Source organism: Catharus ustulatus, chromosome 16, assembly GCF_009819885.2.
Source record: "Catharus ustulatus isolate bCatUst1 chromosome 16, bCatUst1.pri.v2, whole genome shotgun sequence".
In the NCBI taxonomy this organism is placed as follows: Eukaryota; Metazoa; Chordata; class Aves; order Passeriformes; family Turdidae; genus Catharus; species Catharus ustulatus.
In genome coordinates, this window is record NC_046236.1 from 8,140,307 (window position 1) to 8,157,032 (window position 16,726).

General features: G+C 42.0%; 1 protein-coding gene across 4 annotated transcripts in view; it reads left to right on the plus strand.

Annotated features, from left to right (window-relative positions):
* The window catches only part of XYLT1 (xylosyltransferase 1), a 178,009-nt gene that overhangs the window by 43,909 nt on the left and 117,374 nt on the right, over positions 1 to 16,726 (plus strand). The window lies entirely within an intron of this gene.

Genomic DNA, 16,726 nt, shown 5'->3' on the forward strand with positions numbered 1-16,726 from the left:
TAAGAACATGAGATTGTGTTAGTGAAGGTGCTGGGGGAGAATGAGTATGAGCAAGAGAACTTTTCACTTGGAGAAGGAAGTGACAAGATCATCAGCTCCAGCTAGTGGAATGCTCCAGCTGCTATAAATTAGGTCTGAGGGGGTGCCTTCAGCCCCAACAGACCTCCTCCTTATCCTGCCTGCCACCCTGCATCCTCTCTGACCTGCATGGCATTCCCTCTTCTGGCCCATTACTCCCTTGCTAAGACTCTCAGCAAGACTGCCAGTCCCAAAGTTTGTATTTTCAAGGGACCTTAATATTGTTAGGGTCAGGGAAGGCACAGATGCATTGTTTAATGAATAATAAAGGTAGAAGTTAAGTGTATCCTCTTATGTAGTGGTATTTCTTTTAATGTTATTGAAAGTCACATCTGCATCTGAATCCATTTTCTGTAAAAAGCTGATTTCTTCTGATGTTGAAATAGATGAGGAGAGTCAAAACTTTTTATAGGCAACACTTATGTCCCAAAGTGGTGTAGACTGGGGGCTGCTCACATGCAGGAGCTGAGACCAGAAGGTGTCACTCCCCTGGAGTGGGGAGGGAACAGATTGTTCTGTGTTGAGAGGGAGAAGTACACCTGGAAAACTTCTCAGCTGTAGGTCAGGGCGCAGCTTTGGTTTCTAGGGATGTGTTTCTCTTTACCTGAAATGTTCAAAAGCATTCAAATGAACAGTGGAAGTTGATGGTTTACATCCTGGCTAAGAAATTAGCAGTCTTAGCTGCAAGTGTCTCTGTTTTCTCTGCTGTAAAAAACACTTTGAGAAGAATAACAGCAGCAGCTTTAACTTTTTACAGACTTAAACAGAATGTTAGCTCCTATGGTTAGTAAAGAATCTCAGAATTTGCAGAAGTTTCCTGCATGCTTTATTCTCCTCCTTTTTCTTTGGGGACAGATGGGAGCAGAGCCTTGCACTTCACTTGAGCAGAGTGAGCAGCTTCTCTGCTGGTTTCCTGCACAGTCTTGGCATGAATCACCTCATTTGAGAGTTTTTCTCCACTGCCTTCTGGTTTCCTGTCTTGCCTTGGTTTGGTTGGTATTTTGAATTTTGAATGTTGACATTTCAAACCCATGCTGTGTGCTGGAGCCCTTCTCATGAATTTTTGATACAATTTCCCCTCCTTTCCCTGGTCCTTCAATCAGCCATACAAGCTGTTGAGAATTTTACAGGTTTGGCTGCAAGTGACCTTCTGAAGAGACAGTGGGTACTCTTCCAGCTTCAGCAGATCTCTTTGAGCTCCCATATGAAGATACATTTTGGTTTGTGTGCAAATGAGCAGAGGAAAGTACTGGCTTGTGAGCTAAGCAAGTGTTCTCCCTGATATTTTTCCAAGGCAAAGATGCACAGTTCCCTCAAGTTCTCCCTTTTAGAGGCATATTGAAGCAGTTTGTTCAAATTGGACCTGCCAAAGCACACTACTTGTGTTAATCAAATAGTGTAGTGGGGATCAGTGTGATTCACTTATACCTACTTGTGCTGGTTAGATTTGCTGGTTCTTCCTGGTTTTATTTTCTTTCCCCCAGGTGTGATTATATAGCTCACAAACAACTATTCTTTAGCTTTTCTCATGTTAAATGGTGTGTAGAAGGTCTGAATCATGTAATTTATAAATTTGGTGCAGCAGATTAATAACTACCTAATCACTTATGTTCAAGGGACTGGCAACTTCATTTGCAGTATGTTGCAGATGATTCTCATCTAGGGTAAAACCCAGAAACTTGGTCTTAATTGGAAAAAACCATTTTAAAAAGAAGTCTCCCATTTCCTGTCTCTAATCTCAGTGTGGGTTAATGCCAAAACCAGATACCCCTGAGCATCCTTGAGGTGTTCATCCTTCATCAAACACTAAAGTCACATCAGGATTCTTTTGGAGGGTTCAGGCATGTTTGCCTGCACTATCACACAAAGAGAAGCTGAGCAAACTAAGATGAAGCAAACAAAAAGAGAATGAAAGCTGTTTTCAGCAGTTTAGATGTTTGTACATTACATCTGAAGCAGCTGTGAGTGTTTGTGACTCCTTTTCTCCTGATTTCAGAAGTTATCTCCATTAATGAGATTGTGGCTGTTTCCATTTTGCACTTCCCATCTTCCATTTCACAGAAATAGCAGGAGCCAAATGGGACAGCTTTAGCAGCAGTTAGCCCAGAGATAAATTTTGGCCCAGTTTTTCCTTCCCTTGGAGCAATGGAGTTTGTTATTGTCTGTGGGTCACAGAGGTGCTTGTTGCTCTCCTTCCAAAGCTGTGGCTTTGTGCCTGTTCCAGGCTGTGTGATGGGATGCTCTGGAGCCCTGGAAGGCTGGCTGGTACAGGAGCAGGGAATATTGTACCTGGCAGAGGGAAAGGAAATCTGTGCCACAGAGGGACTGAGTCATCAGTGCAGCTGTTGCAGTTTTTACCTCTGCTCCCACCTGTGTGAGGTGACCCTTGCCCTGGGTTGTCCTCAGCCTGGCTGTGCTCAGTGCTTGCCCTGGAAGCTGCTCTCAGGGTGAGCCTGCAGCAGGCAAAAGTGCACCCTCATGTCTGGGTGGGAAGTGGTTGGTTTTATATTTCTTGGAATTGCTTCAGGTTTTATTGTTACCTCACGTGTTAGAAACCTGGGGATTTTTTCAGTTTTAGTAAATATTAGTGAAAAAAACCCCCTGAATCCAGGAAGCTTGGAGCTTGTAGAGAAGGATGTCTTGCAGTTTTTGTGACGAGATAATTGTGATTGGTAGCACCACAAGCATGGAGTCTTTCATAAAATCCTGTTGTGAAGATAAAGGAAACTTCCAGCGTGATTGCTTTTCAGAATTCAGATAAATATTATTTTTCCAAAGCATTAGTTTGGGGGGTGAGGAGGGATCCATGCCAGTTCATGATGTGCCAAGGAAAGTGAAGAGCTGACCTGTCTGAGGGGATATGGCCAATGGGGAAATTCTGCAATTTCTTGTGGTAACTGTGCACACGGTAATTGAGGATTTTGCACTCAGCTGTCAAAGTGAAGAGGAAACAGCATGTTCTCCTTCCTGCTGAGGAGCATGAATACAGAAGTAGAATTCATGAGCTTCCCTCTGAAATCTTCATAAAGCAGTCCCCATAGAAGCATCCACTGCAATTAAATTGCTGAGCTGCTCTGCTGTTGTCTAATAATCACATACACTGATTTTGGCAAAGATAAGTCCAGAAACACAGTGGCTAGAAATGTCCCCGTTGTTAAATCACAGAGGAAAGAGTTTAGGTATTATTAGGAGAATAATGCATCTTCAGATGTGTCTGCTGAGTGGGTCCCTTTTGGATGCAGGTGGAAAATACCCAGTCAATCCAGCAGGCTGTTATTTGCCCTGAAGCTACTGAGGTACAGTCTTGGACAGTATTTTGGGAAGTTACTTTGTGTAACTTCTGTTACCTGCAGTCCTTGTGTGGGATTCAGCCATGGCACAGAAAGGAAGCACTGGATGGCTCTGGATTGCACACTGTGAACAAACTGAGAAGTCTGGCATTGAAGGCCAGTGGAGTTCTTTGCAGCAGTCTGTTGCATCAAAAGGCTATGCACTGTGTGTTGGAAACACTCTTCCTGTGCTGGGAAGCTTGAATTTTATATGAGACCTCTTTTAACAATCAAGTTAAAAAAAATGCTTACCTAAAGCTTTCTAATTTATATAATAATAAAAAGCACCTGTCAGCTCATAGTGACCTGGGTGCTATCTAATAATGTAATTCCTTTCTCTTGTTCTTTGCAAGGTGTTTGATGTTTTCAGCATGTTTTTAGTCTGCTTGTAAAAGCTGTCCCCTGGACAGCACTGAGAATGAATCTGCTCTGTGAGAGCTGCCACCTGGGCAAACTTCCCAGAGCTAGCACATGCAGAAGGGAACTTCTGTGATGGACAGCAGGGAATTTTCCACTCTTACCTGAACTCTGCAACCACAGCTTGCTAAGCATCCTTGCTCTCATTTAATTAAGCCTTAACTACTGCTTGTATTCTCTGGATGTCAGCTCTGGGTTGTCTTTTTGTTCCCAGAAGTATTCCTGAGCTGTCCAGTGGCTTGTCTGTCCCTTCTATATGCTTATTTGATAAAACATACTTGTCTTCTCTATAAATGGGCGAGTTTCTAATTGTCCCTAAGTCCATTCAAGTGTGATGAAGCTTCAGGAACATGGGGTGTTCTTATGCAGTTGTCTTTAATTATGAATATTTTTAGCAGTGCACCTACCAAAGCCTTATGCCTACAAGCTATGATTTTAAAAACTTAGGGAAATTGTGATATTTCCCAGCAGTACCCTTTTAATATGTGCTGCATTCAAAATGCTTAGCAGAAATATTTAAATTTGGTGAAGGAAAGAAAATTGAGTTCTGTGCTTGCCTGTTTTTATTGTATAGGGCAAATTGGCAAAAGGGAAGATATACTAATTATAAGGTGTCTAAATTATGTGTATTACAATCAATTGCTCTCAGAACCAAATGTGTCATTTTGGTTCTGTTTCTGCACTGTAAAGCTGTTTTATGCTGTTACACTCTGCACTTCAAATGACATCACAGAACAGGAAAAATCTTGATTTTTTTTCAGAGTAATGATAGTGGAGATAGAGCACAAAATATTAATATTTGATAGCATGAGGTCTGACTGGTTGCTTAAATAGAGCTCTAAGGCACATCTTTTCTCATAACAAATAGACAATTGTGCTAACAAAAATATTTGGAGACTAATTGAATGCTTGGGTATCTGTCTCATTTCTTTAAGTGAAATAAATGTAGAAGTTGTTCTGATAAATATATCTAGGAATACAGAAGTATTTCATTTCTCACCAACTGCAAATGTGTTTGACAGCTGCAATGTTGAAGTGAGGACTGTAAAGGATTTTAGTGCTGCTTCCTTTCGCCTGAGTGTCACTTGCTGTCAGAACACCAGAAGGAACATCAGGAGGACCTCACCTGTTATTTTATGTGCTGGGTGGGTCCCCGTTCATCACCTCCTGGGCTGCCATTGTAGAGGATGCTGAATTACAAACACTGTGAGGAAAATGGGAGGTGGCTTGGCAGGGTGAAGGCTGTGCAGCAGGTAGGACAAAAAGCTGTGTGCACTTCACCCTCTCTGGGGTGTTTTCTGCACAGCATTTCATGAAAACTCTCTGGGATGCATTTTACTTTGGGGTTGGTTTGAATGATACTGACAGGTGGGGTCTGTTTGTGTTTTATTCCATTTTCTGTAATAGCTACAGCTGAACACAACTGAAAAGGCTTTTGTGATGCTGCTTTTTTCTCCACATACACTCCTGTAATTTTCCTCAGGTTATGCTGGGAGTAAACCTCAGTGGCAAAGTGATTATATATTATTATATAGCAAAGTGATTTAAAATGTTAATTCCACTACTGGGATGGAGAAGCACAGCACAGAAAATAAAAATGCACCAAGAATTTCTTACAAACAATCAGATAATAATTGGATAAATATAGACGTGCACAGCTGTGTTTTACATGCAGCACTTTCCAGATCCAGTTACAATAATTTTGTAGCCAGGGCAGCTTTGGAGTGGCTGTGCCCACTTGCATGTAACACAGAGTTGTGTCTGTTCCTGTAATTGCCCCTCCCCAGTCCTGGAGCCCCAGCACAAGGAGAACCAGCTCCTGGAGCTGTTGTTCCCAGTGCACACAGCTGGGATGGGTTATGCACAAGATTCTATTGCTCACCTGCCTGGGCTGCTGCACAGGTCACACAGGCATTTTTCACAGTCACTTTCCCTGCAGTTTTCATAGCTGTGCAGTCCCTGGAGTTTGGCTCATGTCACAGCTCCCCAGTATCCCCTGGTGAGGAATTAACTGGACTATAGGCTGGCACTAAAAGTGGATCAGTAGCTGGTGAATCCCACAGATACATGGAGCTCTGTGTTACCTCTGTGTTCTGGCTTCTGATTGGGAAAATGACTGCAACTGAACGGGCTATAGTGCTGAAGCCAAAGCAAGGTTGACAAGAAAAAGACACAAATGTTTGGTTGTCTTTCCTTACAGCAGTGTTTATTACCAGAGTTGATGACTGTGCTGAGGCAGTGGGCAGTCTGTCATTTGTCACTCCCAAAACTGCTAGCTGGACATTTGTGGAAGTGATAAAATTTGTCTGAAAACATGTTTCCATGGGAAATTAAGGAAGGAAGCTAATAATCTTGGGTTACTTTAAATATTTTTTACTTTAAATATTTCTTGTCTTTCCTCTTCAGGAAAAAGAAATCAAAATTTTGACTTGCTGGTGTGGCCCCTTGTTAGTACTTGTAGGAAATGTGTGGTTCAGTGTGCTTTCCATGACTGAAAGTCTTGTGCTGCCCAGGCCAAACAGGTGACTTTTGCCATGGAAATGGCATTTCCCACATGCACCAGCTACTCCCCCTCCATTCAGCACCTTTTTGTGGCATCCCAGGTGTGATGACAGGGACAACCCTGGCTGTGAGCCATCCTTTCCAGTCCCACAGGCAGCCTGCACTCCTCTGTCAGGTGTATTTGCAGCCACAGCAAGCCATGCATTAGATAAGGCTGTGTGAGGAGTGAGCGTTTGGACGCTGTGTCCAGTAACAGACACAGCATCTGAGTTTGAGGGTTGGCTTTCAGAGCTCCAGACAGAGCTGCATTACTGCCTCAGCTCAGGGCATTGTGTGTGTAGAGAGCTGTCAGCCTCAGAACAGGATTAACAAAATCTGTCATGCAGCAAAAATACCGAGGTTGTGAGAGTCGTGCCTTTCACAGCAGCACCACCCTGGGCAGAGCCAGAGTGCCTCTGGTGTTGGCACCCACAGCCCATCACCCCACAGCACTGCTTGTATCCTCAAAGCAAAACAAAACCAAGCACACCACCGTCAGGGCTGCTTCTGTCTTTGACAGGGGTGGGGATTTCTCTGGTGGGGAGCTCTTGCCTGAGAAGTGGGAGCCCCAGAGGAGCCCTTTCCTTGGGCTGGGTTGGCACAGCCCTTCTGTGGCCACCTCACATCGCTGCCCTGTGCCCTGCAGGTGGGCACTGAGACTTTGGAGGGTGCAAGCCATGCTGTCCCTTGCAGGACAGGTCAGTTCCCTGCCCCTTGTTGCAGGGCTGTTTCCCTATTTCATGTGCTGCTAAACTGGAGAAAAAAAAAGTCAGCAATTTTAAGATTGAAATCATGGCTGGGGAGCCTGTGGTGCTGGCTTCTGTTAGGTAGCAAGTGCCAGGGGCTGCCATTGGCAATGGGTTGATAATTTGTAAGGCCAAGCTTGAAGTGGAGCTTCCAAGAAAGGTTTTGCTACGAGCAGGTTTGATGAGTTCCTTGCTCTGCTTAGAGAGTCAGCTGTAAAACAGTTGTAAACCTGAAATAGTTTTCATCTTGCTACTTATGCATAATGCAATTTATTGTACATATTCCATGACTCCACAGGAACCAGAAAGAATTATTATTATTTCTTTGTTCCTGTGTCTTTTAGCATTTAACGTGCTTTATCCTATGTAGTAAATGTTACCTAAATTTCTAATTGCTTTTGACTGTCTTCTGATGTTTGCGTTTACGTACGGCAAACAAAATATTTTTAATAAATGTTGATAATTAAATCATGATATTAGAAGAGCAAGCACTTAGGGCCTATAAAATGACACTAAGTTAATTATTTACAAATTATCTAGATGCTAATTTGGTTGTGATCTTCAACAGTGTTTGGTTTCTTACTAAGCAGGAAACAAGCAATGTTTGATCTCTGCTTACAGAGCACCTTTCTGGCAGCTCAGCTTTGAACTTGTGTTGGCACTGTTATCACAGTACTTGCTAGCTGAACATAGGGTCTTAAAAAGGTCAAAATATTAGTCCTGACTAATAGCTGGTTTGATTTTTTTTTTTTTTTTAAGGGCAAAAAAGCAAAATACAGTTTAAATAACAATGGGGTGCCAAGTCTGCCTTATGGAAACCTTTCCACAAGGTGTGCTGGCTGTTCCTTTGCCTATGAAAACACAGAAATGTTGTGTAAATGGGGGTCATTACCTTTTTATTTTAGGCATCAAACTAATATTCTCCATATTTGTTTTTTTTTCTCTTGTTGAATGGCTTTATATTCTTTATAGCCTATCCTTTCAAAACTGACACACATAAAACTGTTGATTTTTTAATCTTGTCTTTAAATTCTGATGTGGAGCCTACGTGTAAACATGCACAGGTCCCTGCTCCAGATTTCTTGTGCCAGCCTGTGGCAGAGTCCCTTTCTGGCTGGTGCTGTGGCAGTTGGGTGGCCTGGCACAGAAGGTGCTGATGGTGTGCCAGCGCTGCCCCTGTCAGTGAACTGGTGTTTGTGTGGGAGATTTAGCACACTTGGCCATTCATGTGGCAGTTTCTCCTTGCAGACCATACACCATGAGGCACACACTGTTTTGGGAGCTGTTCCTTTACTCTGCACTGAAGGAAGTTTAGTAAAGACCTGTTTTGATTTATTGTTATACAAAGTGCCAGTATCATGACTGATCCATAGGTCTGTGCCACTTCTGACCATTACCTGAAAATTCAACCTTAAGTCCATGCTGTTAAAATGAGAGCATCATTTCAGATTGCATTTGCTCCAGAGTGGATTGGAGGCTTTGGCATAGTGCCTAGTTTACACTAAGCTTGCCAGCAAAGGAAGTTAATCAAGAATTGTTGGTCCAAGGTGAATTCTTGCTTGGTTTTAGCTTAAATGACTTTCTACAGTAGACAGTCCTACATCTTGAGCTAATCCATCCAACTCCAGGATTAGGATGTGTATTTTCAAAAGCATGATTTCCTTGAAAAAGCTTCTGAAACAGCTGTTTGAGCCTGTGTGCTTCATCCAACACCAATCCAAATATTGGCATAATTCAAAAAACGCCATTCATCCATTTGTTGAGTGGGAGAGTGAGCATTGCAGTCAGTCAAGGACCAGTGGTCTCCCAGCTGGTAATTTTCATTTTCATTGGGGTTGTCAAACCCTCTCCTTTCCCTCACTCCCACCATCTCAGCTGGTCATGAAAATGCAGATTTAGAAAGCTGGGGAAGGTCATCCTGGGAAATTCAGATTATAGAGGGTCAGCAGGGCTTGTCTGTCTGGCAAGGTGTGCTGCCAGACACATGTGCTGTCTGGCAGAGATGCTCAGCTCCCAAAAGAAGGTTTCTTGTTTCTCTGAGTGTTTACTGTTCCTCTTCAGATTTTCCTTCTCTCCCTTGTCACCTCATGATGTAAGCATGTGCTTTTCCTCCTAGGTTTCATGTTCTTAATTAGAATTTAACTTTTAGTTTGATGTGTCTCATTTTCAAACTGGGATGCCTTGTGCCTAATATCTGTGTTCCCTCTGTGGCAGTTTTATTCCAGTAATATTTGTAAATATGCTGCCTGAAGTAGAACACTTTCTTGATGCCCTTATTTCCATTATTTCTGCCTTTGTGATATTGTATGTATCTGAATAACTTAAGTATTCTGAAAAAATACAGTGGAGGCTGAATTCTGTCAGTACTATTTGCTTTTTCTATCCAGATTCAAAATTATAGGACTTAGGCTGAAATCAGACTTGTTTTTCTACTTATGAAATGTTGGTTCTGCTTGATATTTTGAAATCTTGAATAACTGTAGGTTTCCACAAAAGAAAGTGATTTGCAGAGCTGAGTAATAGCCCTTACTCAATAAAACACAAGACTTGCTAGTCAGGCAGTTGCATCAATGTGAATGCTCACTTGCTTTGGATTGAAGGTGCTGTTTAAGTGTTTCCCTAAGTCTGGGCCCTGATGCAAAAATATTTGCTTATAATTTCAGTGAATTGGCTTTTGCTATCTTAATAGGCTTTTAAATTATTTATTGGCAGTAATGCTGAAAGGCAGTGAATTTCCAGGATGTGTACATTTTGAGTGAACACATGTGAGCAGCTGCATTTAAAATGCCTGTTTCAGCATTCAGTGGGAAAGAAGGATCCATTAGGCTGGTCACAACCACAGGTGTGCAAAGGCTGTGCAAAGACACAGTGAAATTCCTAAAAGTGCTGAAGGGCATGTGCCAGACTGCTTGAAGGCATCCAGCTGTCCTTGCCTGTGAATGAGAGTCCCATGGAGCTGAGCAGGAAAAGCTTTTCTTGGCAGTTGTAGGGTTTAGAGATTTGAGGTGGTTTTTCACTTCAAAACAAAACATGTCTTTTGATATTTTCATGAAAAGTGAGCAGAAGATTCTCTTTAAGCCCAGTGCTGTGTTATGCATGAACATACCAGAGAAGTCCTGGAGGTTCTGGGGTTCTCCCTGCTGCCTTCTGAGCAGGAGAGAATTATGGCAGTCAAATTCCAGAAGTCTTTTCTTTAGCAGGCTTTGCAGCATAGTGGAAATGTGTGCTGTTGAGAGGTAGCATATGTGCTGCAAACTCCTGGTCTTAAACATCCATGTCGTCCCTCAGAGAAATTCCTTGTTAAAAAAGGAGAGGTTAGAGCAGGAATTTTATTTCCTCAGTCCCCTAGTTGTCATATTTTTCTGATAAACCTCAACCATGCAGTGGCAAAGATGGAAGGTGCCCAAGGCAGCGTTCTGCCCCAGCCTGAGCAGCAGTGCCCAGTTCACTGGGGCTCTGAGCTCAGGCTGGGCACTGGAGCCTGGTGAGTGCTACCTCTGGAAATGGAAGTGCCAGGTACTGTGACCAATAGCCAGAGGCAAAGTCTTGCACTGCAGGTTTAATTAAAGCATCTCAGGGAATTTGCATCGTCTAAACATTTTAACGCTCAGCAGGAACTTTGAGTCAAAGCCAAGGGATAATCAGAATTAAACCACATTTTACCATGTACATTACAAGGATTTATATTCTTTGCTGGCACTTAATAATGCATTACTGTGGTGTCATAACTGGTGTTACATATGACCTTATGAAATGCTGTGAACCCTTCAGACATTTATTATTAAGTAAAAAAAACAAAGAATTTTTTTCCCAGCTATCCTCCCATGTTTTTTTCAAGTTTAAAATTGGTTTTGGAACATAGCCTAGAAAGAACAATTACACTACACATCATTATTTTTAGGAAAATTTGCATAGCTTGCTTTTACACAGGTATATAAAGACATAATGGTCCTAGATGGAGAAGGATAGCTGTGAAGTGCTTTGCTTTTCTGTGCCAAAATTTCATTTAACCATGAGATATCATCTCAGGGATTGAGAACAAACTTAAAATTTCAGAGAAAAATATGGAAGTTATGTGTTACCAGAGATTAACAAAAGTAATAGAAAATAACAAATAGCTTAACATAAAGAGTATCTTGTGTCCCTGTAATAGAGCATATGTGAGCAAGAAACTGAGCAAAAACTTAGCAGAGTTGTTATCAGTCACTGTGTGATCAGCTGGAGGAGAAACCTTCAAGACCACACTGCAAGTCACCAGCCAGGCTGCTAAGTTTCTTTACTGAGATTTTTGGTTTTTCTCTCCTGTTACTGGTGTTCAGCAGCCCTTTGTCAGGGTGATGTTGTCTCTTACTGCTTGCTGCCATTGATTTCTAGGCAGTCCAGGCTGCTGAAATTATTTTTCAGGTTTGTCTTAGATAAATAAGTTTAATGAAATGGAGGGAGATGCAGAAATTACTCTGAGGTAATGAAAAGAATAAAGGTGGCAGTTCAGGCTGACTCTGGGTGAAATAGATGTGAAACCTCAGTGGAATCTGAGGTCTCCAGGGTTTAGGTTTGGAAAATCCTCTGTGAGCTTTGAAAATGTCACCGAATTGGTATGCTAAGCACAGGCAGGGCTGTGATTGTTCACATGTCCCTGTGCCTCTGCAGAGAGCTGCACTGACAGCCAGTGCCCAGCTGTGTGGCCAGGAGTGTCCCTGGGCTCAGGGCACAAGGGAGGGCTGGCAGGAGATGCTCCCCCCTGTCCCTGCACTGCTGTTTTCCTAACAAAAGCCAGCCCAGTGTCTGTAACACCTGTGTGCCCAGGCTGGTTGTTTCTGGAGCACCTGAGCGTTTCCTCTGAAGTACTGCTGTGCTAACTGGGCTTTTTCCACAAGGACCTTTAGCATAATTTTATTCTTAATTAACTCTGAGCCAGCCTTCCAAACTGTTCCCATGACATGTGGCTAAAACAGGACTGCTGCATAATCTGTGCACCATATGGAGGTAGATAGGTAGAAAACGTGTATTTCTCCTTTTGGTCTCTAATTCTTTTCTGCAGCAGATTTGCTGTCCTGGAGCCCCAACTCTCAAATGCTTACCAAAAACTTGAAAGGGCCTTGTCTTAGAAAACTTTCCCTTGGTTTTATGCCTTCCTCTGCATCTGCTGGCATCAGCACCCTGTCCCTTGAGCACTTTGCTTTAGTGCAAGTATTGCAGTGCCAAGTGCAGCCTCCCTGTTTGTTATTATTTGTTGCTGTTAAATATATTTACTTAATATATAAATCTAAAAATAGTTGTGCTTCTGAAGGAATGTGCAGCTCTTGCTGGTTTACAGACTTGGTGTAGCTGAGCTGTACCACTATCAAATTCATAAAAGGTATGCCCAGTTACTTGGATCACTGAAAATTAGTTAATACTAATGTTTTTCCACAGCTGCATGAATACAAAATTTCTTACCATTAGTTAAAAATTTTTAACAAGATCCCCTTGTTATTTAACAAAGCATTAAGTACTTGTCCAGAGAGCACAGTAACAACCTTCAGGCAGATGTTTGAACACCCAAACAAGCTTAAGGCAAGTAATTTGGTATTTTTGCATTACCTTTCATGTCTTATTCTTAGGTTTTGTTTGTGTTCTTACTGCTCTTGTGCGACTCAAAAGGCAAATGCTAGCCAAGAATAAACATTATTATTTTTATTATCATCATTACAGAGTTGAGCGGTGTAAGTCTCTGGGTAGCTGCATGCTGAGCCCAGGTGGTGCTGAGGTCTGAGCAGGACAAAGGGATGCTCTGCTCTTCTGTAGGTGGTGTCTGGGATGTCACAGAGCAGCTGCTCTTCAGCAGCTCATCCAGAGTCTCACTGGAAGAGGTTTCAGCCCTGTCTTACCCTTCAGTAGTGACCTGAACTGTCACTGGGTGCAGCTCTTCATTTTCCACTGGGGTCTTCCAAATTTTTATGCTGGTGTTTGTCTGAGCTCAGTGGCTTCTAGTGTGATGTTTTGAACAATGCAGCCTTTGGAAGGGCCAGGGATGATTCAAGTGGCTCACCAGCCTCTGCAGTAATGAGTGTGTCCCATGCTCTATGCCAGAGACAGTGAACTGTGAAGTAACTGCAGTGAAGACTATATCCAGCGTCAGCTAGATAATTTGTTGTGCACTGTTTCTCTGTTTATGATTCAGTTTTAAAGACCCTTTTAAGTGAAATTGGATACACTACAAAGTGTTGGTTTCATGTGTTTTATTTGCAGTTTAATCAGCATGATCCAGCTGCCAGTGCAGGGGAAACCAGAGCTCGATTTTTAATTATCCCTGCTTTGCCTGAGTTAGGAATTCCCAGTAGTGCTGTCTGAGAAAAGATGCCAAAAACCACATTGTTCTTTAATTAGCTGTTGTAATTGTTTCAGTCTTATCTCCGTGATTAGCAGCAGCATTAAATACAGCAGTAAGAATAGGCCTGCCCTCTTTGTGCTGCCCTAGTAAACACAATATTCTTACTTCTGGTAAGGGACATAATATAAAATCAATTAGAAGCCAACTAGTGTTGATTGGAAAATGATAAAGAGCAGTTACCATGAAGTGCAGATTGCTTTGTAAAGTTGGTTCATAACCATTCTTCTGGGGTGGCTTTACTGCCCAGTTTTGGGGAAAACACTAAAAAAACCATCTCTGTTGCAGAGAAGCCTTTGGAGATCTTTCAGAGGCTCTGTCCTGTGTGAAGCTCTGATACCAGCTTAACAATAATCTTTGCTGCCATTAAGTTCAGTGCCCATCAGATTTTAAGGAGAGGGTCATTTGTACCCTCGTGCTAAACAGTTACATTGTTAGATATGGGGAAATTGCAGAATATTCCCCAAAGAGACATTTTTAAATTGAAGTTTAACAATGATTTTTATTCTAAGGTTCAAAGCTCCTCTGCAGTGGTGCATCTGTAGAGGGGAATTTTACTTTGCAAAGAACATTTCTGCATAAGCATATGTGTTAGATCTGTTTCAGAATGGATGATGATGCATACACATGTAAAAATGCAGGAAAAGTACTTCATGACATAGAAGTAAATTCCCATGCCTGCTTTGATGGTGTTGAACTACCTGCTAAAGTACCAGTTATTACTTCTAAGTCCCTAAATACCTTTGTAAATTTGGCTTTAAGTATCAATGCATGTGGGAAAAGTAGGAATAATGCTCTTGGAAAATGCAGATTTAAGTTAGGTCATGCAGTCTAAAGTGAGCATTTGTGAGTGTAAAATGAGCACTTCCAGAGGAATGTAATTGCTGTAGTAATGGCTGTAGTCACAGACTGTGGAAATGTGAATATTTTGGCTGGTGCTATGTTTTTGTGAAGTAATTGATAAAACCTTTTATGTCTTCTGCTGCCATTCCAGACCCACTGTGCCCCACTGTCAGCAGCAGAACTGGCAGCATGGGCTCAGGTTCTGGGTGTCTGAGTGCAGGTGTGGCACAGAGCTGGGAGAGGCTTCCCCTGGGCACACACCCAGCAATGCTCCAGGGCTTGGGAGTTTGTGCTTGCTTAAGTTCCATGAAGTGAGGTGATGTTACCCTCATTAGGAGAGCAGAGAAATAAGGTTTTGTTGCACCTAAACCCATATTTCCTGAGTCTAAACCCAGTGCTTGGGACAAAAAAAAAAATTACTCAGTCCAGAAAAACAACTGTAAATGATGGGTGAGCTGATGAAAGAACAGAAGTGAGCTTATCTCTGCATCAGATTACTCAGTGTGTATCAAAATTACTCTAGTTTGCAAGTGTAAAAAAAATTATCAATTTTCTTGTCAATGAAACTGAAAAAATGGCAGTTCTTTTATTCAGTGGTTTGAGGTTATCTGAAGTGTTCTCCATATTTTTTGAAGCATCAGATTAATACTTCTGATGCTTTGTTTGAATAGCACTGCAAAAGAATTCATGCTGGTTTACAGTAGAAATCCAGTTCTGTTAAACCACTGAAGCATCAGGTATTTGTCCAATGGGAAAACAACTCAACTAAAATCTAAGTGTATTTATTAGATTATTCATTTGGAGATACATTGTTTGAACAACAAAAACTACCTATGCACTCAACTGAGTTTTTTTGGGGAAGCCACTGTGCCAGTGCTCAGTGTTGTGAAGCTGGATATTACCGAAATGTGAAACTGCCCACAGCAAAACACTGATTAAACAGGCTTGGCTTTATACAGCTCTCCTGGTCTTTCTGCCTGTAATATACATATGGAAGGAGAGAAGAAAGATGCTATTTGTTTCTCAGCAGTTTATCTATAATTTTTCACTTTTCAGTAGACCTGATTAAAAGTAGAAAGAATAACCATACGTGATCCCAGTGACCTCAGAGACACATAACCACATTTGTTCTATCAAAAGCAGTACTTGAGAGATTCAATTTAGTGATAATTTCACTCTTTGCTTTGCAGTAACAGCATTAAAATTGATCCACTGAAGTAGGTCTGTACCTGGGAAGGCCTGAAAGCTAAATACTACAGAGTGGTGACACAATTTTCCCATATTTTTCATGGATTGTTGTATTTTCTTTTCAGGGTGGTACAAAACCTCAGGCTATTTAGGGAAAATGTGTGATTGTCTTTCATGATGCTGGCTGGTTTTCAGTATGAATATGACAAACTGCACCATGTGTGACCATTGCTGTTGTGCAGAGGATCATTTCTCCCCCAGACAGTCCATCTGTCCAGCTGAACTTCACTACCAGCACAATCTACCAGCAGAATTCTGCTGCTGTTTCATTTCATGTAGAGGATTAAACCTGGTTATGAGCCAGAACACAGCTAGGTCTTGTACAGTGTAGGCAGCCCTGGGACACTTCCTTACACTGTAAGAGGTATAAACAATCTAGGCTGGCTAAAGTATTGAAATCAGAAGAATTGAATCAATATAAGATGGAAAAGGCTGGAGAATTAAGTCTGGTTTCTCTGCAAGAAGCAGTAACTGCTTTCCATCAGTCACAGGAGGAAGCTGAACTAGCCATTAATTAGGTGACCATTTGTATTGATGCTGAGGTGTAATCCCATAAAGATTTCCTTAAATCAGCATAAGTAAGCTGGGCTAGTGTTAGTGCTTCCACACATAAAAGCAGAGGATTTCAGAGCAGAGGAATTTTGAGATTGCGGTGCATGTGTGCCCTGCTGCACCCCTTGGGTTGCTGTGTGCAGTTTCTGGCAGTGTGCTGGAACCAGTGACTGAGCCAGGCCTTGTGAATCAGGATGTCTTCCCACCAGCCCTGCAATCACAGGAAATGGAACCAACTTTTTTATTTTACTGCTTCTGACAGTATGTTCATGCTGTTCTGAATTCCCACAAGAGAATGCCAAATATATGAAGTTCTCTGCACAAAAGCCTTGTGGAGCTGTGTTAATTATTAAGTTGCCTTCCTCCACTGTCAGTCTCTGATTTCTCTAGAAGTAAAAATGGTTGCAGCATTTCCTTGACTTGACATTTCAGGAAATGTAATGAAAACAGCAAAACAAAGTTGGGAGAGTGAGTGAGCTCAAATACCACTGGATGAGCTGAGAATAGGGAATTTGAAGGTAGATACAGAGAACACGGCAGCATCAGAGTTTTACATTAATCCAAGCCCTGAAATGTCTGATGGGAATGAATAGAGAACACCA